Source organism: Symphalangus syndactylus, chromosome 13 (genome assembly GCF_028878055.3).
Source record: "Symphalangus syndactylus isolate Jambi chromosome 13, NHGRI_mSymSyn1-v2.1_pri, whole genome shotgun sequence".
NCBI lineage: Eukaryota > Metazoa > Chordata > Mammalia > Primates > Hylobatidae > Symphalangus > Symphalangus syndactylus.
Window position 1 is genome coordinate 102,196,481 of NC_072435.2, and position 25,201 is coordinate 102,221,681.

The following is a 25,201-nucleotide window of genomic DNA, read 5'->3' on the forward strand; positions in this document are numbered from 1 at the left end:
ATTGGTCTATATGTCTGTCTTTATGACAGAACTAGACTGTAGCTTTGTAGTAAGTTTTGAAATCAGGAAATGTGTGACCTCTCATGTTCTTTTTCAAGATTGTTTTGGCTGTTCAAAGTCCCTTGAGATTCCATATGAATTTTAGAATGGATTTTTCTATTTCTGAAAAACAAATGCCACTCGGGTTTTGATAGGTGTTGCATTGAATCTGTAGATTGCTTTGGGTAGTTTTAACATCTTAATAGTAAGTCTTCCAGTCTATGAACACAGGATGTCTTTCCATTTATTTGCTGTCTTTAGTTTCTTTCAGCAACAACATTTAATAGTTTTCAGGGTACAAGTGTTTTGCTTCCTTCGTTAAGTTTATTCCTAATTATTTTATTCTTTTTGATGCTATTGTACACGAGATTTTCTTAATTTCCTTTTCAGATTGCTCATTCTTAGTGTATAGAAATGGAACTGATTATTATGTGCTGATTTTGTGTCCCGCAACTTTGCTGAATTCATTTATTAGTTCTAACAGTACTTGTGTTTGGGTATGTGTTAAATCTTTGGGGTTTTCTACATATAAGATCGTTTCAGCCAGGTGTAGTGGCTTACACCTGTAATCCCAGCACTTTGGGAGGCCAAGGGAGGTGGATCACCTGAGGTCAGGAGTTCGAAACCAGCCTGGCCAATATGGCAAAACCCCATCTCTACTAAAAATACAAAAATTAGCTGGGCATGGTGGCAGGCACCTGTAATCCCAGCTACTTGGGAGGCTGAGGCACGAGAATAGCTTGAATCTGGGAGGCAGAGGGTGCAGTGAGCCAAGATTGCACCACTGCACTCCAGCCTGGGTGACAGAGTGAGACTATGTCTCAAAAAAGAAAAAAAGATGAATTCACCTGTGAAAAGAGATAACTTTACTTTCTTTTTGTTAATTTGGAATGCTTTTATTTCTTTTTCTTGCCAAATTGCTGTGGCTAGGACTTCTAGTACTATTTTGAATAGAAGTGGTGAATGCAGGCAACCTTGTCTTGTTCCTGATTCTAGAGAAAAAGCTTTCAGTCTTTCACCATCGTTAGCTGTTGTTTTTTTATATATGACCTTTATTATGTTGAGGTAATTCTCTTCTGTTCTTAGTTTATTGAGTGCTTTTATCATAAAATGGTGTTGAGTTTTGTCATATGCTTTTTCTGCATCAGTTGAGATGGTTATGTAGTTTTCCTTCCTTGAATGCAAGGATGGTCTGGCAAACAAATCAATCAATATAATGTATTTATTGATTTTGTATGCCAGACCATCCTTGCATTCAAGAAATATATCCCATTTGGTCATGATCTGTAATCCTTTTACTATGCTGCTGAATTCTGTTTGTTAGTATTTTGCTGAGGATTTTTGCATCAATTTTTTTTTTTTTTTAGATGGAGTCTCACTCTTTTGCCCAGGTTGGAGTGCAATGGCACAATCTCGGCTCACTGCAACCCCTGCCTCCCAGGTTCAAGCGATTCTCCTGCCTCAGCCTCCCACATAGCTGGGATTACAGGTGCCCATCACCACACCCAGCCAATTTTTTGTATTTTTAGCAGAGACGGGGTTTCACTATGTTGGCCAGGCTGGTCTCCAACTCCTGACCTCAGGTGATCCACCCTCCTTGGCCTCCCAAAGTGCTGGTATTCTAGGTGTGAGCCACCGCGCCTGGCCTGCATCAATATTTATAAGGGATATTAGTCTGTAGTTTTATTTTCTTATAGTATCTTTGTCTGGCTTTCATGTCATGATAATGCTGGCCTCATACAATAAATTCAAATGTGTTCCCTCCTCTTTCATTATTTTGAAGGAGTTTGAGGATTGGAGTTCTGAACATTCTTGGATATCTTTTGGTGAACATGAGCACTTATTTTGTTGGTATGTTCCCAGGAGTAGAATTGCTAGATCATAATGTATAGGTATATTTAGTTTTATTAGATACTGCCGAAACAGTTTTCTAAAGTTGTGTCAATTTAGACTCCCACTATCAATTTATAAAAGTTTCAGTGTTTCACTTCCTTGCCAACATTTGGGATAGCCATTCCATCTAATATTAGCTATTTTCATGGGTATATAGCATATGTCATTTTGGTTGCATTTTTTCTGATAAATAGTGACTGTAGCATCTTATTATATGCTCATTAGACATTTGTATCTTTTGTGAATTACCTCTTCACGTCTTTTTTTTTTTTTTTTTTGAGTCAGAGTCTCACTCTGTCACCCAGGCTGGAGTGCGGTGGCATGATCCCAGCTCACTGCAACCTCTGCCTCCCAGGTTCAAGTGATTCTTCTGCCTCAGCCTCCCAAGTAGCTGGGACTACAGGCACATGCCACCATGCCCAACTAATTTTTGTATTTTTAGTACAGACGGGGTTTCAGCATATTGGCCAGGCTGGTCTCGAACTCCTGATCTCATGATCCACCCGCCTGGCTCCCCAAAGTGCTGGGATTACAGGCGTGAGCACCCGCACCCGGCCCTTCTTCACGTCTTTTGCCTATGTGTGTGTGTGTGTTTTTTTTTGTTGTTGTTGTTTTTTGGTTGAGATGGAGTCTTGCTCTGTCGCCCAGGCTGGAGTGCAGTGGTGCGATCTCGGCTCACTGCAAGCTCTGCCTGCTGGGTTCACACCATTCTCCTGCCTCAGCCTCCCAAGTAGCTGGGACTACAGCTGCCCGCCACCACGCCCGGCTAATTTTTTTGTATTTTTAGTAAAGACGGGGTTTCACTGTGTTAGCCAGGATGGTCTCAATCTCCTGACCTTGTGATCCACCCGCCTCGGCCTCCCAAAGTGCTGGGATTACAGGCGTGAGCCACCACGCCCGGCCGCCTGTGTGTTTTTTAAAAATTATGTTGTTGGTTTTCTCCTTAAGGGTTTGTAAGAGTTGTTGTTATATCTTAAATAGGAGATATTAATATTTGTCAGGTAAAAGTATTACAAATATCTTCTCTTGGTTTGTGGGTTGCTTTTATATTCTCATAATAACTTTTATGAACAAAAGTTTTTAATTATAATAAAATTCAGTTAATGTTTTTCTTTTGTAGTTAGTGCTTTGGTATCCTATTAAGAAATTTTTGCTTACCTGAAGTTCATGAAGGTCTTTTTAACATACCATCTAGCAGCTTTACTATTTTACTTTTCATTTTAATATCGATAGTTCATCTGGAACTTTTGTGTATGGTGTGAAGGAGGAATCAAAGTTCTTTTTTTCTTATTAATTTTCAACTGATAGAGCACGATTTCTTGAAAAGGTCACCCTTTATCCACTGAGTTCCAGTGGTGCCTTCATCATAAACTGGCAGATTATATACATTTGGATCTGGGTCTGGACTTTTATTCCAAACTGTTGGTCTTACTGTCTGTCTATTTTTGGGCTAATACTACAGTCTTTATTACTGCACCTATACAATAAGTCATGATATCTGGTGGCATAAGACCTCTTGTTCTTCTTTACTTCTTCAGTATTGTTTTGGTTAATCTACATTCTTAACAATTCCATATTGATTTTAGAATTAGTTGTCATTTTTTCACAAATGCAAAATACCTGCTAGGATTTCTGATGGGGATTGCATTGAATCTTTAATAAATTTGGGAAGAACACCTTAACAACATCAAATTTCCAATTAATATATGTTGTATTAGGCCTCCATGTATTTGGATCATCTTTAATTTTTCCCAGCAGTGTTTTGTAGATTTCACTGTAAAGGTTTTACACATCTTTCTTTAGACTTATTCCTAGATAATTGATGTTTTTCAATGCTAATGTAAGTAGTAATATTTTAAAGTTTTTCCTAATTGTTAGTTGCTAGCATATGAAAATGCAATTATTTAGATAATAACTTCGTATTTAGCCACTTTGCTAAATGTGCTTATTAATTTAAAATGTGCGTTTTTTGAACATTCTATGAACATCATCATGTCACCTGAGAATAATGACAGCTTTGCACCTTCCTTTATAATCTTTGTATTTTTATTTCTTTTGTGTGTCTTATGTAACTGGCTGGGATCTCTAGTGCAATTTTGAGGTGACGTGGTGATAGTGGACATCATAGCCTTTTTCCCAACCTAAGTGGTGAAAGCGTTTAGTGTTTCACCATTAGGTGCGATATTTGCTGTGGATTTTTGTAGATACTCATTTTCAGGTTGAGAAAATCCCCTTCTATCCTTGGTTTTCTGAGAGACTTTTCTTAAATGGGTATTGAATTTTATCAAACACTTTTTCTACATCTATTTTGATGATCATATATTTTTCTCCTTTATTCTATTAATACTGTAAATTACATTGGTTGAGTTTTGAATGTTAAGGCAATCATGCATTCCTGTAATAAATCACACTTGGTCAGAAGTATTATCTTTTTTATATACTTCTGGGTGTGATTTTTATATATTTCAGGCTGGATTTTGTTAAGGATTTTGGCGTCTATGTTCGTGAGATTTGTGGCCTATGATATTTCTTTTTTATGATGTTCTTGTCAGGTTTAGGTGTCAAGATTATACAGGTCTCATGAAAAGGGGTAGGAAGTTTCCTATTTCTCTATTTTTTGAAGAGTTTATATAAGATTGGTATTATTTATTTCTTAATTGTTTGGAAGAATTCAATAACTGGGTTTGGAATTTTCTTTGAAAGAAAGTTTTTAATGATGGATTCAATTTTCTAAATAGAATCCATCATTAAATTATTATTGGATTATTTATATTTTTATTTCTTTTACTTTTAGTAAATTGTTACTTTCAAGGAATCTGTTTCATCTAAATTTTCAAGTTTATTTACATGATGTTCGAACTTTCCTTTTATTACTTTTGCCTTTACTTTTTTTTGAGACGGAGTCTCATTCTTTCTCCCAGGCTAGAGTGCAGTGGTGCGATCTTGGCCCACTGTAACCTCTGCCTGCCAGACTCAAGCAATTCTCCTGCCTCAGCCTTGTGAGTAGCTGGGACTACAGGTGTGCACCACCATGCCCGGCTAATTTTATATATTTTTTTTTTTAAGTAGAGATGGAGTTTCACCATGTTGGCCAGGTTGGTCTCGAACTCCTGGCCTTGTGATCTGCCCGCCTCAGCTTCCCAAAGTGCTGGGATTACAGGTGTGACCCACTGTGCCCAGCCACTTTTGTCATGTTTTTGACATCTATGTTGATGTTCTTTCATTTTTGATATTGGCAATTTATGTTCTCTCTGTTTTTCTTCATCAGTCTTGCCAGGGTTTATCAATTTTATTAGTCTTTTCAAAGGTCCAACTTTTGGCTTTGTTGTTTTTCTCAATTTATATCTTTTAAGAATTGCATTGATTTCTGCTCTTATCTTTCCTCCTTCCTTCTACTTTCTTTCAGTTTAATATGCTGTCTTTTTCCAGCTTTTGAGATAGGTGCTTAGATTATTGATTTTCAGCTGTTTCTAAGGTATACATTTAAAGTCATAAATTTTCCTCTAAGCATTGCTTAGTTAATCCCAAGATTTTTCTGGTATCACACTTTCATTATTGTTCAGTTAAACATATTTTCAATTTTTTATTGTGATTTCTTCTTTTACTTATGGTTTATTTAGAAATCTGTTGCTTAATGTCCAAACATTCATAGATTTCCTAATTGTCTTTTTATTGTTGATTTCTCTTTTAGTTCCACTGTGGTCAGAGAACACATTCTGTATTATTTCAAAATTTGAAATTGTTGAGACTTAGTGTCTGTCCCAACATATAGTCTATTTTGGTTAATGTCCATGCACACTTGAAAAGAGTGTATATTTTGCATTTTGAATGTACATTTTGGGTTTGTTGTTGTTGTTTTTGGGACAAAGCCTCGCTCTGTCACGCAGGCTGGAGTGCAGTGGTACAATCTCAGCTCACTGTAGCCTCTGCCTCACAGATTCAAGAGATTCTCCTGCTTCAGCCTCCCGAGTAGCTGGGATTACAGGTGCCTGTCACCACGCCTGGCTAATTTTTGTATTTTTAGTAGAGATGGGGTTTCACCATGTTGGCCAGGGTGGTCTTGAACTCCTGACCTCAAGTGATCCACCCGCCTCAGCCTCCCAAAGTGTTGAGATTACAGGTGTGAGCCACCACGCCCAGCTGAATGTACATTTTAAATGTCCCAACATACAGTCTATTTTGGTTAATGCCCACGTGCACTTGAGGAGAATGAGTATTTTGCATTTTGAATGTACATTTTGAATGTATACTGGATGGAGTGTTTTTTAGATAACAGTTATGTGAAGTTGGTTAATTATGTTATTTAAATATTCCATATCCTTACTGTTTTATTGTTGCTATTGTTTGTTCTCTCAGTTACTGCAACAGGTATGTTAATATCTCCAGCTCTGATTATGGTTATGGCTATCTATCTTTTTAGTTTTGTTAATTTTTACTTTATATATTTTGAAGTATTAATTTCTTAGAAACTTAGGATTGCTACGTTCTCTTATTGAAATGACTTTTTTATTATTGTTAAATATTTCTACCTTATCTCTAGTAAGAATTTTTGCTTTAAAGTCTATTTTGTCTGATATTAATACAGCCACACCGGTTTTCTTTATACATGGATTGCTATGGTATATCTTTTTCATCTTTTTATTTTCCATCTTACTATATAATCTTACTATATTTAGTTTAGTAAAGTTTTTAACTATAGCTTTTTTGAAAAACAAAACCCAGTCTGATAATCTTTGAATTTAGACCATTTAAATTTAATATTGTTACTGAAATTATTCAGTTTAAGTCAACAAACTTACTATTTATTTTTTATTTTCCCATCTGTCTTTATTCCTTTATTCTTACTTTTTAGCTTTTGGGAAGGGATTATTAGAGTTTTTAAAAATATTTGATGTTTTCTTCTGCTAGCTTTTCAATTATACATTCTTTTAGAGTGGTACTATTAGGGATTACAATATGCATTTTTGCATTCTTCACTTATTATTAATACATCTACCTCACATTACTTCTTCCCCCACTTCAAGTGCAGTGAAAGAGCAGCACCACATTTTAACCTCGTTTTCCTCTTTCTCACCTTCTGAGCTCTGGTTTTAATGTACATATGTTACACACCCCACAAGGCATAATTATTATTGTTTTATGCAGTTAATATTTATTTTTATTTATTCACAAATTTACTCTTTCCAGGGTTCTTTCTTCATGTCAGCAGTTTCATGCTTCCATCTGGAATCATTTTTTCTTTAACTCAGATAAATTCCTTGCAGATTTATTATCATACTGTGTAGTATACTGTAGATCATGAAACACATTTTTATTTCACATATATATATTTTTTTTTGAGACGGAGTCTCGCTCTGGAGTGCAGTGGCGCAATCTCAGCTCACTGCAAGCTCCGCCTCCCGGGTTCACGCCATTCTCCTGCCTCAGCCTCTCCGAGTAGCTGGGACTACAGGCACCCGCCACCACCACGCCCGGCTAATTTTTTTGTAGTTTTAGTAAAGACGGGGTTTCAACGTGGTCTCGATCTCCTGACCTCGTGATCCGCCTGCCTTGGCCTCCCGAAGTGCTGGGATTACAAGCGTGAGCCACCGCGCCCAGCTCACATATATTTTTGAAGGATATTTTTGCTGGTGATAAAATTCTAGGTTGGTGAGACTTTTTAAATTTTAATTTTCCTTTCAACACTTTAAAGTTATCATTCCACTGTCTTCTGGTGTCCAAAAATATCTATTGAAAAGTTAGTCATCAGATGTATTGTTACTCCTTTGAATGCAATGTGTCTTTTTGTCTCTGGCTGGTTTAAAAATTTTTTCATTGCCTTTGGTTTTCAGTAGTTTGACTATGATGTGCATAGATACAGCTTTCTTGTTTTTATTCTTCTTAGGGATCACTGAGCTTCTTGAATCTGTGTGTTGTCTTTCATCAAATTTGCAGATTCTTTGCCATTGTCTCTTCAAATATTTAGTGTTCCTCACTCTTCTCATCTTCTGGAGCTGCAGTTACATGAGTATTAGACCTTTCGATTATACCTCATTTTTTTATGTTTTGCTCTGGTTTGTCCATCTTCATCTCTTTGTACCTCAGTTTTGTATTTTTTTAATTGACCTGCCTTTCAGTTCTAAATTCCCATTTTCTATCATATCTAGTCTTCTATTAAGCCCATCCAAGTGATCTTAATTTTGGATATCGTATTCTTCTGTGGTAGGTGGTCCAATTGATTCGTTTCTCATAGTTTCTAAATCTTGATTGGTATTCTCCATTTTTCATCTGTTTTGTCCATCATTTCCTCTAATTTGACCATATTTTTCTCTATCTCCTCGAACATATTATCCATAGTTATTTTAAAATTCCTGTCTGATAAGTCTAGTATCTGAATTATCTCTGGATCTATTTCTATTATCTGGCTGTTTCTTGGATTTCAGGTATTTTTGGTCCTTTTGAGGTTTTTCAATAATATCTCATAGTTTTTTTATCCAATGCTGGACATTATGGATGCAAAGTTGAAGAGCCTTTGGGTGAAGGATGTTAACTTTCTCTAACAATATTGGGGGAACCCGCCCCCAATATTTCAACGTAGGTTCTATTTTCCATCAGTGTCAGCCATCTGAGAAATAAAGAGAGACAGTACAAAGAAAGGAATTTTACAGCTGGGCCACCAGGGGTGACATCACATATTGGTAGGACCGTGATGCCTGCCTGAGCCTCAAACCAGCAAGTTTTTTATTAAGGGTTTCAAAAGGGGAGGGGGTGTAAGAACAGAGAGTAGGTACAAAGATCACATGCTTCAAAGGGCAAAAAGCAGAACAAAGATCACATGCTTCTGAGGGAATAGGACAAAGGGCAAAAGCAGAACTACTGATAAGGGTCCAACAAAGATCACAAGGCAAAGGACAAAAGCAGAACTACTGATAAGGGTCTATGTTCAGCAGTGTATGTATTGTCTTGATAAACATCTTAAAAAACAGAAAACAGGGATCGAGAGCAGAGAACTGATCTGACCACAAATTTACCAGGGTGGAGTTTTTCCCCACACTAGTAAGCCTGAGGGTACTGCAGGAGACCAGGGCATATCTCAGTCTTTATCTCAACCACATAAGACAGACACTCCCAGAGCAGCCATTTATAGACCTCCCTCCGGAAATGCATTCCTTTCCCAGGGTATTAATATTAATATTCCTTGCTAGGAAAGAATTTAGTGATATCTTCCCTACTTGCACGTACATTTATAGGCTCTCTGCAAGAGGAAAAATATAGCTCTTTTTGCCTGACCCCACAGGCAGTCAGACCTTATGGTTGTCTTCCCTTGTTCCCTAAAAATCACTGTTATTCTGTTCTTTTTCAAGGTGCACTGATTTCATATTGTTCAAACACACATGTTTAACAATCAATTTGTACAGTTAACAAATTATCACAGTGATCCTAAGGTGAGGTACATCCTCAGCTTACGAAGATAACAGGATTAAGAGATTAAAGTAAAGACAGGCATAAGAAATTATAAAAGTGTTATTTGGGAACCGATAAATGTCCGTGAAATCTTCACAATTTATGTTCCTCTGCCGCAGCTCCAGCCGGTTCCTCTGTTCGGGGTCCCTGAATTCCCGCAACACAAGTGTTGAGTTTTGTTCTAGCAGGCAGAAGGAGAGCTAGCAGATCTCCTTAATCTTCTCAAGCCTTGCTTAAGTCTAGTCTATTTCACTTTTGTCTGTACTACTAGGGTGTGGTTTTTATTCCTAAAGCCTGGCCTTTCTGGGTTCACCACTGAAAGCACTGGGTGTTTACCAACTTCCCTTTACTTTGACCCATCTTGGACTCCAATCCTAACCAATTAATGATTGGTTCTTTAGTCTCTAAGCTGCTGCTTTTCCCTCAGTTTCTTGGTTTCTCACTCTGCATGTATAGTTTAGGAGTGGCCTAGGACTTGAGGGGTAATTTGAATACAAGTATGTTTGTCTCTTTCTTTAAAGTTCTCCTCTCTTTGGGATTTTGCTCCTTAGATATTAGCTACTCTGTCATCCCCAAACTCTCCTTAGCTCAACAGACTATACTCTTTGCTTGGGTTCTATTTCCCAGTGTAGCAATTTGGAAAGATCTTTCAGGAAAATGCCAAGGTGACTGTAGATCTTACTTCTGGTGCTTCCTTTCTTTCAAGGCTTGTAGTTCCTCTAGTCCTGTCTTCATTTATTGCTCTCCAATGTTTTCAAATAGCTATTTGTATATTTTATCTAGCTTTTACAATTTGGTGGGTGAGTTAATCTAGTGCAGGCTACTTTATCATGGAGGGAACTGGAAGTCTGATTATCAACAACTCTTAGACAAGGAAATTGAGACCTAGAGAAGTGAAGTAGCTTTCTAAGGTTATACAAGAAGTCAATACCAGTGCTAGATCTAGAACACGGGCCACCTGACTCTTGTCCAAATAAAAGAATAAAGAAGTTTCAGTTCACATTTTGCATTTATTTTCAAAACACAAAGATTATATTTATTTATTTTTTATTTATTTATTTTTTTTGAGATGGAGTCTCACTCTGTTGCCCAGGCTGGAGTGCAGTGGCGCGATCTCGGCTCACTGCAAGCTCCGGCTCCCGGGTTCACGCCATTCTCCTGCCTCAGCCTCCCGAGTAGCTGGGACTACAGGCGCCCGCCAACACGCCCGGCTAATTTTTTGTATTTTTAGTAGAGACGGGGTTTCACCGTGTTAGCCAGGATGGTCTCGATCTCCTGACCTCATGATCCGTCCGCCTCGGCCTCCCAAAGTGCTGGGATTACAGGCTTGAGCCACCGCGCCCGGCCTAACAAAGATTATATTTAAAAAAAAGTCCCACAACTATAAAAGTTGCGTGTACATATATTTGGAAAAATATCTGAGCAAAGAAAAGAATTGCCTGTAATCCTACTATGTAGAGATAACCACTCTTGATGTTTTTGTGTTTCCTTCCAGTCTTTTCTCTTTCTAAGAATATATTGTTAAGCAAAATTGTATATATGTATATATTTATAGTTAATATGTGTATATAGCTATTATTCATGGAACAATGAGAAGTGCTTTAATTCCATGATCTCATTTCTTTCTCACAATAGTCCAAAGAGGTGGCTTATGATTATGAGCTTTAGCTTACATATGTAGAAATTGAAGCTCAAGCATACTTGCATTCAAATTCCCCTCAAGTCCTCAGCCCACTCCAAACTGCATTTTTTTTTTTTTTTTGAGACAGAGTCTCGCTCTGTCGCCAGCTCACTGCAACCTCTGCCTCCCGAGTTCAAGCAGTTCTCCTGCCTCAGCCTCCTGAGTAGCTGGGACTACAGGCACGTGCCACCATGTCCAGCTAATTTTTGTATTTTTAGTAGAGATGGGGTTTCACCATGTTGGCCAGGATGGTCTCGATCTCTTGACCTCGTGATCTGCCTGCCTCGGCCTCCCAAAGTGCTGGGATTACAGGCATGAGCCACTGCACCCAGCCCAAATTGCATTTTTCCCCCTAGCAGGTGTCAAGAATCTTGCCCAAAGTCACACATTTGGTAAATGGTAGAGTTGAGACTTGAACTCAGGTCTATATGTCTGCCTTTCAGCATTAGTCTTTTTTTTTTTTTTTTTTTTTTGAGATGGAGTCTCGCTCTGTCACCCAGGCTGGGGTGCAGTGGTGTGATCTTGGCTCACTGCAAGCTCTGCCTCCTGGGTTCACGCCATTCTCCTGCCTCAGCCTCCCGAGTAGCTGGGACTACAGGCACCTGCCACCACACCCGGCTAATTTTTTGTATTTTTAGTAGAGACAGGGTTTCACGGTGGTCTCGATCTGACCTCATGATCCGCCTGCCTTGGCCTCCCAAAGTGCTGGGATTACAGGCATGAGCCACCATGCCCGGCCCAGCATTAGTCTTTTATAGTGTTTTTTTGCACTTGTCTGTCTCTCAGAAAGTAATGAACCCTCATGTTTCAAAGACTTGCCACTGGAGATTTCATGATTTGCCAGTAGGAACACCAAGAATAGAGCTAATCACCCCTGCTTAGTGATTGATCTGGTGTGTCAATACTTGATTGTGCCTTGTCATCTCCTTTACTAGACTAGAAAACCCCAAGAAGGCAGAAATGTTGTGTGGTTCACTGTTGTAACCCTGGTCCTTGGCACAGGACATGGTTGAAGTTTTAAAAGTTACTTACAAGGGAAAAAACCACTCTGCTTTAGCATGTTAAGAATGCTTTGGCCTGTGGTCCCAGCCACTCAGGAGGCTGAGTTGGAAGGATTGCTTGAGTTGGGGAGGTGGAGGTTGCAGTGAGCCAAGATCATGCCACTGCACACTAGCCTGGGTGACAGAGTGAGACCCCATCTCAAAAAAACAAAATCCGACAGAATGCTTTTGATTGTAAGAGACAGAAACCCGATGGTTTAAATGATGTAGATATTTATTATTTTATTTAACCAAAGATGGGAAGGAGGAGGTTCCAGGGTTTATTCAACAGTTCAGCATCCTCCAAGACCCAGGCTCTTTATGTCTTTCTGCTGGGTCCCCACATTGTTGGTATTTTGTCCCCATGTCAGTACCTCATAATCACAAGGCAGCTGCTGCAGGTCCAGGCATCAGGTCCACATTTAAGACAGGAAAATGGAACAAGGGGAGGCGCCAGTTACTTTTCTTCTCGTGTGTCTCTCTTTTATCAGAAAACAACAAAATCTTTCCCAGAAATCCCCAATAGACTTATTTTACGTTGTTTTTGTCCAGAACTCTATCATTTATAGCTGAAAGGAAGGATGAAAGAGGATTTGTCCAAATAATAAGATTATGATAATTGGACTGACCACAGGTCAAATCTAGCCTGTGGACTGTTTTTATACATCCCATGATCTAATATTTTTTTCATTTTTATTTTATTTTATTTTATTTATTTTTTGAGATGGAGTCTCGCTCTGTCACCAGGCTGGAGCGCAGTGTTGCGATCTTGGCTCACTGCAACCTCCGCCTCCCAGGTTCAAGCGATTCTGCTGCCTCAGCCTTCTGAGTAGCTGGGACTACAGGAGCGTGCCACCACGCCCAGCTACTTTTTGTATTTTTTTTAGTAGAGACGGGGTTTCACCATGTTGGCCAGGATGGTCTTGATCTCTTGACCTCATGATCTGCCTGCCTCGGCCTCCCAAAGTGCTGGGATTACAGGCGTGAGCCCCTGCGCCCAGCCTTTTTTTTTTTTTTTTTTTTTTTTTTTTTTCATTTTTAAAGAGTGTGTGTGGAGGCGGTGGGAGGGAAGAAGAAGAAAAGGAATAGACTGTATGTGGCCCACACAGCCTAAAATGTTTACTATCTGGCTCTTTGCAGAAAAAGTTTACCAACTCTTGGCTTAGAAAAATCATGGTTTACCTCTTGGGCTATCATAATATTGCCTTGGATAAAACTGGGGTTTGATTAGCAAGCAGGAAAAAATGAATGATTGGCTATTGGCTGGCCTGCCATAGAGTGTATCTCTGGACCAGGCCAATTGAAAAAATGCCTTCTCAGGGTGTGATTTCAGAGAGGTCAAGATTCTACGCACAGAGAGGACTTCTTTTTCTGGCATGAGCCTTTCAGTATCAGCACCAGGGACCTGGTCAAAATGAAAATATGTTGCTCGGAATGGGAGACTATTCAGTTTGTTAGCCTAGAATAAAAGAGTGTGAGATTTTATGGATCATCTTGGCCCAACTCTCCTGTTTTACAGTTAAGGAAACTGAGGCTCAGAGAAGGGATGTGATTTGCCAGAGATCACACTCCTAGTTAGTGGCAGAATCAGGACTGTTACTGAGGTCTTCTGATATCTGTCAAATGCTCTGTTATGTACCTTTAGCAACCCAGAAAAGATTGATTTAGTTGATTCGCTAGAGATTCAGTGAGTGTGAGGAAATGTGATATGGGACTGATAGTTTTTGATGGAATGCAGTTGGAAAGAAAACCCTGGACCAGTGGGGTCAAGTCCTAAATGCCTGATGGGTGAAGAAACCGAGCAAGAGTGGATGGGTTATTTACCATAATTCAGGTCTCATGAATTCTCACTTCCATTCTAAACAATTGCATTTTTCCCCTAGCAGATGTCAGTAGATATGTATGCTTCTCATGGCATACTCACCAACAAACAGGAGGACTGTGACTGTAAAATATTAAAAAGTCCATGACTGTTGGAGCATCATATCCAGAGAGAAAAGCTCAGCAGTGTGGATTGGACAGAGTTGTATGTGTAGAACAGAAGTTTCTGCAAAAGTTGGGCCCAGAAGATTCCCTGAGCACCTACTACACGCTAGACTCCATGGAAATCCCAAAATTATATAAGGAAAGAAAGAGGAGGGAGCCAACATTAAAATATATTCAGCACCAGGCAGTATGCTGTGCATAATCACAACCATGATTTCTTTTAATCCTCTGGAGGGAAAGTATTTTTTCTCCCCATTTTACAGACGAAGAAACTGAGATTCAGAGATTATGTGACTTATTCAATGTCATAGCAAGTAAGTGATAGAGTTAAGACTTGAATTTAGAGCTGTCTGATTTTATTGCTGGCTCTCTTTTGACTACATAAACTGTCTTTTCCATGGATCCCTGCTCTCAATGAATTTTCAATCTAGAAGAGAAGTTAAGGCACATACTTGAATATTAATAATGCAAGGCCATATGTGATCAACTTCATTAAAATGATATGAGTTGTACTTAAGACCGTGCCACACCAAGTGTGGTCCTGGCCTATAGCATAGAAAGCTTGTTAGGAATGCAGTATTTCAGGCCCATCCCAGACTCACTGAAACATGCCCTGCATTTTAACAATACTTGCAGATGATTTATGAATTATGCATGCTAAAGTTTGGGAGAGGTCACAAGATTGGAAGGTGACTCTGGGGAAGGCATCTTGGAGGAGGTGACATTTGTCTTGGGCCTCAAAGGATCCATGTGGTTCCTGCAGTGATGGGAAAATTGGGGGAGGCAGAAAGCTACGAGACTGGTCTTGAGCTTGGAGAGTTTTCCAGATTGGCTTGAGCAGAGAGGTTGAAGAATCATGGGAAACAGGGCTAGGAATGAGTTTGGGCCACATCTCTGAGGGACCTGAATTCCAAACAAGGGGTCTAGAGTTTGAGGTCTGAGGTGCCACTGAAGGAGCTGGCTGAGGAGTGACAAATCAAAGTGGTGTTCTCAGAAGGTTGGCGTGGAGGTTCTATGCAGGTGGATTCAAGCCAGCAGACACATCAGGGCTGCTACCTACTCCAAGTTTGAGGCCTTAGACTAGGCAGGTGTTAGAGGGTTGGAAGAAATTGGAGAAACTGGGAGGATAGGATGGGTCCAAAGAGCAGGAACCCAGTGGGATTCTTTGGGATTCCTGTTTCCCTCTTTCAGAGACAGAATAAGTCAAATGTAACCAAGAGGTGCCCAAGTCCTCTAGCCTTCAGGTCACCATTTCCTTAATGCCTAAATGAAATGACTCTATTCTGTATCCTAGGCGGGAGTCCAGAACCTTCCAATTCCCTCCACGAGGTATCAGACACACACAATGCATGTGTGCATGTTTGTTGTGGAGTGTATGGAATGAGGCTCTTCCTCTCCTGAGACAGTCCACGCGGTGTCCCGTTCCCTCTGCCCTTTCACAGCTCCTAGCCACTGCCATTCTCCTGTCTTACCATGTTCCTCACTCTGAGTGTACACTTCTTCCTTTACTCTCTTCTGTTACTGACTGTCCAGTGGGGACAGAGAATATCTATAGCATAGGGTAGGGAAAAGTTCTAATTCAGCGGCATGATGGCATAGAAAATCTGGGGTCACCACTTAAGGTGACTTATCACTATTGTATTAAAATATCATCGCGGGCCAGACACAGTGGCTCATGCCTGTAATCCCAGAATTTTGGTAGGCCGAGGCAGGCAGATCACTTGATATCAGGAGTTCACAACCAGCCTGGCCAACATGGTGAAAGCCCGTCTCTACTAAAAATTAAAAATTTAGCCAGGTGTGATGGCCGGCACCTGTAATCCCAGCTACTTTGGAGGCTGAGGCAGGAGGATTGCATGAACCCAGGAGGTGGAAAGGTTGCAGTGAGCCGAGACCACGCCATTGCACTCCAGTCTAGGCAAGAAGAGCGGAACTCTGTCTCAGAAAAAACAAAACAAAACAAAAAAAACACATCACAATTCAAGGCTACGTAAGTGGAAGTTACATCTCTCTCTCACACCACTCACCTCACTCAGCATGTCTTAGTTGATTATCCAATTTGCTTTCTTATAACTTCATAAAAAGATTTCCAGAGAAGAGGAAATGTCATTAAACCTTATTTGAAATTCTTTACTAAAAAAGACAGAAGGAACTGCTCGGCCTTATCTGTTGTGGAGAGAAGACTGTGGTGAGATGGAATGTCTCCAGAAGAAGGAAGTTCAGGGTGGTCAGGAGCTGTTTTGTATTTCCATTGAGATGTGGGCCAAATACCCTGCCAATAGCAGAAAGGCGTTCAGGCAGCTCCTAGAGCTAGGGCAACACTGAGAGTCCAGGACAGGATTCAACAGGAGAGACCTCCTGGGACACTTGCAAAGAATTGGATTGCCCCCATGGGGTGTCTGCTGCAGTTTTAGTGCTGGCTGGGAACCCAGGTTTGAGACTGCTAGCTGGCTGGCGCAGCCCCAGTGTTTAAGCTGTGATTTAAGATGACCTCCTTGGCTCCTCCCCTTCCTCACCTCCATGCCCACAGTGTCATCAAGGGCTGCCCATTCTGCCTGCAGTGTCAGTCTATCTGTCCTCTCTTCTCCAGCTTACCTTCCCCCCTCCTCTGGGGAAGAAGGACATACCGTTTCCTCTGGGCTTTGAGCACACTGCCAGGCCAGGGCCCCTCCACCCTCCATTTAGTCTCTCCATGGGGCCAAAACACTTGAGGGGAAGGCACTATGTCTGACTGTGTCTCACCAACACTTAACGTAGTAGGGCCTGGTACATAGTAGGTGTTCAGTAAGCATATGGATATTAGGAAAACAAAATAGACCATAAAGCCTCCCTAGATTATAGGTGTTTATAATTTGCTTCCAGTTTTTGGCACTCCAGGACCACTTATCTATTAGAGTAGATTCTTCCTGTGGATGCCCCTCCCCTATAGGGTCTTTTTAATTTGTTCATGCTTAAAAGTTAGAATAGTTTTGAATAGATAATACAGCCATATGGTCCAATAATCAAAATGCTTTAAAAGGTACTCATTGAGAAGTCTTGGTCTCACCCCCATCTTCCCCCTGCAACACTCTGTCCCAGCTTCCTAGTAATAAACACTTTTTTTACTTATATATTCTTCGAATATTTCCTCATGCAAATGAAAAATTCAAATATATGTTCCTTTTTTTTTTTTTTTTGAGACAGAGTCTCACTCTGTCACAGGCTGGAATGCAGTGGTGCCATCTCGGCTCACTGCAGCCTCCACTTCTGAGGTTCAAGTGATTCTCCTGTCTCATCCTCCTGAATAGCTAGGATTACAGGCATGCACCACCACGCCTGGCTAATTTTTGTGTTTTTGTAGAGGCAAGGTCTTGCCATGTTGGTTAGGCTGGTCTCGAACTCCTTACCTCAAGTGATCCACCGGCCTTGGCCTCCCACAGTGCTGGGATTACAGGCATGAGCCACCATGCCCAGCCATTTGTTACTTTTTTAACACAAAAAGGTGGCATACTATATGCACTGTGCTGTGACTTGCTTTTTTCACTTAATAATAAAAACCAGAGTGTTCCATATCAGTAAGAACATAGAAAGCGTCCTCATTCTTTTTTGGTTTTCATCTTTAAAAAAAAAAACTTGCATAGTATCCCATTGTGAGGATGCATTCTAATTTAGTTACCCAGATGAACACCTGGGCTGTTTCCAAACTTTTGCTGCGACAGACAAGCTGCAACAAATAACCTTGTGTATGCATTGTTTTGGATGTGTCCAGGTATAGCTGTAGGATCAGTTCACAGACCTGGGGCTGCTGGATAAAGGGTACGTGGGATTTCAGTAGATTCTGCCAAATGACCTTCCATACAGGGAAGCCCTGGGTTTTGTTTATTTGTTTTGTTGTTTTGTTTTGTTTTGTTTTTGTTTTTGAGATGGGGTCTTGCTCTGTCACCCAGGCTGGAGTGCAGTGGTGTAATCATGGCTCACTGCATCCTCAACCTCCCAGGCTCAGGTGATGGCTCCTACCTCAGCCTTCTGAATAGCTGGGAGTACAGGTGTGTACCACCATGCCTGGCTAATTTTTTTATAGAGATGGGGTTTTACCATGTTGCCAAGGCTGGTCGAACTCCTGAGCTCATGCAATTTGCCCACCTTGGCCTCCCAAAGTGCTGAAATTACAGGCATGAGCCACCATGGCCAGTCTTTCCAGCTAATTTTTTAAATTTTTTGTAGAGATGTGGTCTCACTATGACCCTCCTGCCTCAGCCTCCCAAAGTGCTGGGATTATAGGTGTGAGCCACTGTCTGGCCAGGAGTCACGGTTCACTCTCCCCCTGCAAGGTCGGAGGGTGCCTGTTTCCCATAGCTTCACAACAGAGTTGTGTGGTTGTGATTTGGATTTTCGCCAATCTGATAAGTAAGAAATGCCATCTTGGCGTAATTTCTATGTTTATTGATTAAAACTGACCATCTTTCCACCTTTTAAGAGCATTTGTGTTTTTTCCATTAACCATGTGTCATGTGCATCGCCTATTTTTTCTTTTGGTTCTTGGTCTTTTTCCTGCTATTTTTACGGGAGCTCTTTTCTATGGTGGGCAGATGAGACCATTGTCTGTGGAATGATTGCAGTCTTCCCGAGTGAGTCATTATCTTTGTACTCATGTTGTGGTTTTTTTTCCCTCACATAGAAATTTTGGATTTTTTATGTAGTAAAATTTATCAATATTTTCTTTTATGGCTTTTTGATTTTGTATCAAAGTTAGCCTCTTTCCCACTCCAAGATTATGAAGGAATTCACCCAGAGGAGGCGAGAGGAAGCAGGTGTGGGCCCCTCACAGCAAATGCTGCCAACATCACAGTTTTGTTTGGGATTTAGCCCCGTTCCCACGGGGAGAAGGATTTGCTGCCAGAGGCTGATGCCCACTGCCAAAGGCCTGGGTGCCAGGCACCCTGCTCATCAGCTGGTGGTGCCCTTTGCAGGGGCTAGAAAGGAGGTGAATGAGGGGAAATGAAACGTTTGGCAGCCCCATGTTCCCAACAGGTGAGTTCTGGCCAGGTGCAGCCAGGTCAGTATAATGAAAGGAAATAGAATTAGAACTTTGAAGTGAAATTTGAGACTCACATAAACTTGAACCTTTCCTGGCCATTTGAAAAGAAGTAATTAATTTAGAAATGTGTTTCCTCAATATTAAACTCTGCCACACTGGCTCCAGGCAGGAAATATTCTAGAATGGATTCCCAAACGTGAATTCATTTGACATGGAGGCAGAAAAGAAATGATGAGGCAGATAATAACTTCTCTAAAATCTTCAGTCCAGCACTATGAGTTTGAAGACAGAATGAGGCTTATAAATGTTTGGGTCTGGGGAGGTTTTGACATCAACTAACCTGGTTCCTTGTCTTTGCTCTGCCACTCACTGTGTGACCTCAGACAAATTCCTTCACTTCTCTGAGCCTTAGTTTCTTCCTCTGTAGATGGGGATAATACTAATCATTAGGCCTAACATTGATTAAGCACTAAGTACACTCAGGCACTGCATTTGATGTTTCACATGCTTTAAACTGTTCACTTTCTAGGGCAGCTGTGAAAACTAAATGCCATACCATGAAGAGCTTTGCACAGTGTCTGGCACAGTATAAGTCCTCAGTAAACATTCCCTGATAGTACTGCTGTTTTGTATGCTTACTGAAATCAGCTGGGAAGGCTCCACTTTTAATTGTGGTGTCATTTTATTCATTCACTCGTTCCACAAGTGCTTCCTCCGCCCCTCCCACATGTGGGTGCTGGAGACACAACGGTGAGCAAGGTCTGTGCCCTGCAGAGCTTACAAGCTAACAAGGCAGACCCAGTGGTCAGTGCTGCAGACTGAATGTCTGTATCCCCCCAAATTCATATATTGAAACTCTAACCCCCAATGTGATGGTGTTTGGAGATGAGGCTTTGGGGAAGTGTTAGGTCATGAGGGCTCAGCCCTTGTGAATGGGATTAGTGTCTCCTTATAAAAGAGGCCCCAGAGAGCTCCCTCACCCCTTTTGCCGTGTGTGAACACAGGGCGAGAAAACAGCTGTCTTTGAACCAGGAAGCAGACCCTCTCCAGACACCAAATCACTGGTGCCTTCATCTTGAACTTCCAAGCGTCCAACACTGTGAGAAATCAATTTCTGTGTTTAAAAACCACCCAGTCTGTGGTATTTTGTTACAGCAGCCTGAATGGATTAAAACAATCCATGGGCAGCGACCACACTCTGCCATGGGGACTTTGCTGGGGAGCAGTCAGGGTGCTGAGGGAGCACAGAGTGAATAACCCTGTCCCAGCTGCAGGGCTTGCCAAACCTCACGGACAGGGTGGGGATCCAGGCGCGTGGTCCCTCTGGAGGAGCAATAACCATTATAGGAACAGGGAACACTTAGATAGCAAGTCCTTTTAACCAAAAGTGGTTCAATTAATACTCACGATAGCTGTATGTGCTTGGTACTATTATTATCCCTATTTTACAGATAATGAAACTGAGGAACCAAAATGTTGTTCAAGGTCATGTGGCTCATAAGTAGTGGAGCTGGGATTTGAGCCTGGAAATTTGGCCCCAGAGTTTATATCAGGAGGTAGATACAGAGAGGAGAGCAGAGATGCTCACCACTGCGAACGGGACTGAGACCCCTGCACCGTATTAGGAATAGTAACTGCAAAGTGGGAGCAGAACAGAGTGGCAAGAAGACTGGGCGCTGGGGCAGCATCTTGGCAGGAGTTTTTTTTAAAGCAGACCGCTGCTCTGCAGCCTTGGCAGGACCAGCAAGGGGGCACTGCAGGTGTGCCTGCGAATGGTTCCAGGAATTCTGCTGGCCTAAAATGATACTTTACAGGATGAATCTTGTTTGGTTCAAGGCATTTCTCCCAGTGAAAATGAAAAGGCATTTGGCAGGACCAGTTCCTAAAGTCTCTATCAACTATGGCTATTTCCATTTACCTAAAATGTGTTATCCTACTCTCTACTCTCTTCTCCTAGGTAAGGTTGCTGCTCCTCCTCAGATCCCCAAGCCAGGCTCACACCCCACATTTGGTGCTGCTATAGCATCCTGGACCTGCATTTCACAGCTCTTGCCTAGGACTTACTTTTAAAGTTTGGGGTTTCTTTTTGTTTTGTTTTGTTTTATTTTACTTTACTTTTGAAATGGGGTCTTGCCATGTTGCCCAGGCTGGTCTCGAGCTCCTGGGCTTAAGTGATCCTCCCAGCTCAGCCTCCTGAGTAGCTGGGACTACAGGTGCATGCCACCATACGTGGCTTGGACTTACATTTAATTAGCTGATAATTTATGGCCTCAAGAGAGCAGTGGCTATGTCTATTTTTTCTTACCCTTTAGCACCTGTCATGGGGCTGGAATGTAGTAGACACTCAATAAATATCTGATGAATGACTAAATAAATAGCCAGCACTTTAGGAGAACTAAGATGGAGAGCCATCGAATAGGAGGGTCAGGCCTGGGTGTGACACACCTCCTACTTTAGAAGAAAAGGGCTCGGCATGCAGACCCTGGGCACAAAGTCACTAGTGATGTAAGGAAAGGAGCCAGCAGAGGTGGACAGCACCTGTTTGGTGACTGAGCTGGAGGGCCCACATTGGTTTTGGGGTAGACCAGTTCTCTTCTAAACACTATCAGTAGCCACTGGATTGCTGAGCACCTAGTGAGGTCCTGTTTCCATTCACCAGCTACATGGGCTCATGCAATTATTCACCCTCACCAAAGATCTGTTTCCTTATTTATGAAATGGGGATATAAAACTTCTTCATAGCAATATTTGGAGGAATAAAATGAGGTAGCATATGAAAAGTGATGTGTAGTGCCTGGCTTAAGTACTTGACCAATGAATGCTATTATTAGTATGACATTTTTAAAAACTGTATCTAGTTCTTAACATATTATATTTAATCCTCAAAACATCCTTGTGACATAAGTTATGATTCACATTTTTTTAGATAAGGGCCTTCAGGCTTGGATGAGTCAAGTTGCTGCTGAAAGTCCACACAGTTGGGGGCAATGCTGGAATTTAAACCCATGTCTGCCTGTCCTCAAAGCCAAGTTCTTTTTATTCACTGATACTCAGAAATGGGGCCATAACAAAGTTTAGTTGGGAAAAAAATCTGATATAACAAAGGCAGTATTGCTTGAGTGGGAGACACTGCGATGGAATCCCAGAACAGGGAGCTTCCCTGGCTCCATCAATGGGACCACGTACATCTTCCCTGGGCCCCAGGTCCCGGTTCCTTACCTTTCCTCCTGGTGCTTCTGCCTGTTGGAGTACCCTCTCCCTTGGTGGCCTCCTCCCAGAGTCCGACGGGTCCTCTTCAAAATGAACAGGGCAGGTTACAAACAAGGATGGACTGTATGACCCTCACATGTTTTAAGTATAGATATGTATGTGCTTGTGTGTGAAAGAACCCTGAAAAAAGACGAGGCAAATAGGATAACAGTCGTTCCCTCTGTTGAGAGGGGCTTGGATTCTGAGATATTTTCTCCATACTGTCTTAATTTTAAAAAGATGAACATGCATTGCTTTTGTGAATATAAAACAAAGTTATTTTTTAAAAACCTCAACCATCCCTTCAGGGCTCAGCTCAAGTGTCGTCTCCTATATGAAGCTGTGACGTCCCCTGGTGTGTGTTTGCCTTGTGAGGTCCTTGGTGATGCCGTTGTCTTTGCCCCTGTAAATCTTCCAAAGCAGCAGATCCCAGCAGACAGAATTGCTCCAAATGCCTCCTGGCCGGCCAGGCACAGCGAAGGGCAGCCTTTCCCCGCAGATGGCTGCAGAGGGTGCTTTTGAACGCTTACCCTCTGTTAAGCTCATTTCACTTAATCCTCCCAACAACCTTTTGAGGTAGGGATTATTATTATCTTCCATTTAGAGATGACTGTCTTAAGACTTAAACGGGATAATTAGATTGTTAAACATCACATCACGTTCCATGCTCACCTGGATGCACTCTGCCACACCCAGCAGAGACCCGTGCTGCAGCCACCTTGTTTCTGGGAAAGTGACACAATCTGTCAGGTCCCCTTGTCTTTATCTGCTCTGACCTTCTCCACCCTACTCCTGACTTCCATCTCACCTTCCCACCGTCTGGCTCCCATCTCTGGCTCACTCTAGGACACAGCTCACCTATCACTTCTTCCAGGGAGCCTTCTCTGACAAGCTCTGCTTTTTCATGTAGTCTGGGTTGGCCGACTCCTCTGTGCCTACCTGTATCACAGCACTTACCACTTCTTGCTGAACTTGTCCTCTCTCTCCTCTGCCTTTCTCTTTCCAACCAAACTCAAGGGCAAGGGTTTAATTTCTTTCTCCCCAGTGCCTAGTTGGCACAAATAAGGTATTCAATAAATATTTGTTGAACAAATTAATAGGATTCTTTTAATTGCCATAGAAGATGACCTTTTTACAAATGAGGAAAAATGAAGCTCGCGTAAGTTGGGTAATTTGCTCAGTTCTGGCCGGTAAGTGTTAGGATTATTTGAATCTAGATCTTTTGACAGCCTGTCCAGGTTGACCAAAATGCTGACATTTAAAGAAACAAAAATTTAAAACCCCACCAGTTTTAGGGGGAACAAAAATACTAACAACATGCCAGTGCAAGCTAGGTAGAGGTAGATTTAGGTTGTTTTTCTTGTTTAAAAAAATACAATTGACAATTTGTGGTTGTCATTGTTGTTTGTTTTTGAGACAGGGTTTCACTCCTGTCACACAGGCTGGAGTGTAGTGGTATGATCTCTTTGCAACCTCCGCCTCCCAGGCTCAAGAGACTCTTGTACCTTAGCCACCCGAGTAGCTGGGATTACAGGTGTGTGCCACGATGCCCAGCTAATTTTTGTATTTTTAGTAGAGACAGGGTTTCACTGTGTTGGGCAGGCTGGTCTCAAACTCCTGACCTCAAGTGATCTGCCCGCCTCCGCCTCCCAAAGTGCTGGGATTACAGGTGTGAGCCACCACGCCCGGTCCCATGTTTTTCCTATAGCCTTTTCTTTCTTTTCGATTATTTGCTTAGTATTATAATTTCTAGAAGTCAGGTTGTGAGGACAAGCAGCTGAACATTTTAGGTGTCTCTCAATATTACTGCCAAATTGCATACTAAAAACATGAACACTACCTTCAACTATAAAGAACTCTGAGAGTGTCAATTTCACCATGTATACACCAGCATCAAAAATTGTCATTATTTAAATTTGCTTTTCCCTCAGAGATATAAGGAGTGTCTCATTATTTGTTTCCTTTTTATTTCTTTGTGAACAACAGAGGTCGAGTACTGTTCTGTGTGTTTAGGGGTTCACTTACCCACATTCATGTGAGACCCACATGTTCATGTCGCATTGTTCTGGAATCCTAGGTGAGAGACAAACACATGGAACCCAGCAGCATTGTTCTGGAATCCTTTGTGAGGGACAAACATTCAGACCCTCATAGCACTGTTCCGGAATCCTATGTGAGGGACAAACACTCAGAACCCAGCAGCATTGTTCTGGAATCCTATGTGAGGGAGAAACACTCAGAACCCAGCCACTGTGTTCTGGAATCCTATCTGAGGGACAAATATTCAGACACTTAAAAGACTCGTTCATGACTTTTAAGACTGGAGAAGGCACACTTAACTATTTAAATACTAAGTGGAAGGCACTGTGCTAGGTCCTGCAGGAGGTAATGCAGATGACTGAGATACCACCCCTGCCTTCTCACTGAGTTTATGCTTGAGCAGAAGGGACGGATGTACACAGAAATAATGATCCAGTCACCTGAGGTCAGGAGTTTGACACCAGCCTGACCAACATGGTGAAACCTCGTCTCTACTAAAAAATACAAAAATTAGCTGGGCATGGTTGTGGGCACCTGTAATCCCAGCTACTTGGGGGGCTGAGGCAGGAGAATCACCTTAACCTGGGAGGTGGAGGTTGCAGTGAGCTGAGATCGCACCATTGTACTCCAGCCTGGGCAGCAAGAGCAAAACTCCATCTCAAAAAAAAAAAAAAAAAAAAAAAGAAATAACGATCCAGGTGGCTACACTGGGCAGCTAAGAGGCAAATAATGTGTTATAGAAGCACAAAGTTAGGATCAATGATTGATTCCTGAGAGAGTATCAAGGAAGGCTTCAAAGAGTTGGTGGCATTT

General features: G+C 41.5%; 1 protein-coding gene and 1 long non-coding RNA gene across 5 annotated transcripts in view; one reads left to right on the forward strand and one right to left on the reverse strand.

The window, feature by feature from the left end:
- RFX4 (regulatory factor X4) overlaps positions 1-25,201 on the forward strand; it is a 177,139-nt gene that overhangs the window by 29,153 nt on the left and 122,785 nt on the right. The window lies entirely within an intron of this gene.
- On the reverse strand, positions 11,391-24,437 carry LOC134732213 (uncharacterized). Its single transcript, XR_010115161.1, has 3 exons — positions 24,374-24,437; positions 22,319-22,392; positions 11,391-12,491 (listed from the first exon to the last, which is right to left on the reverse strand). It is a non-coding gene; the product is annotated as an uncharacterized lncRNA (long non-coding RNA).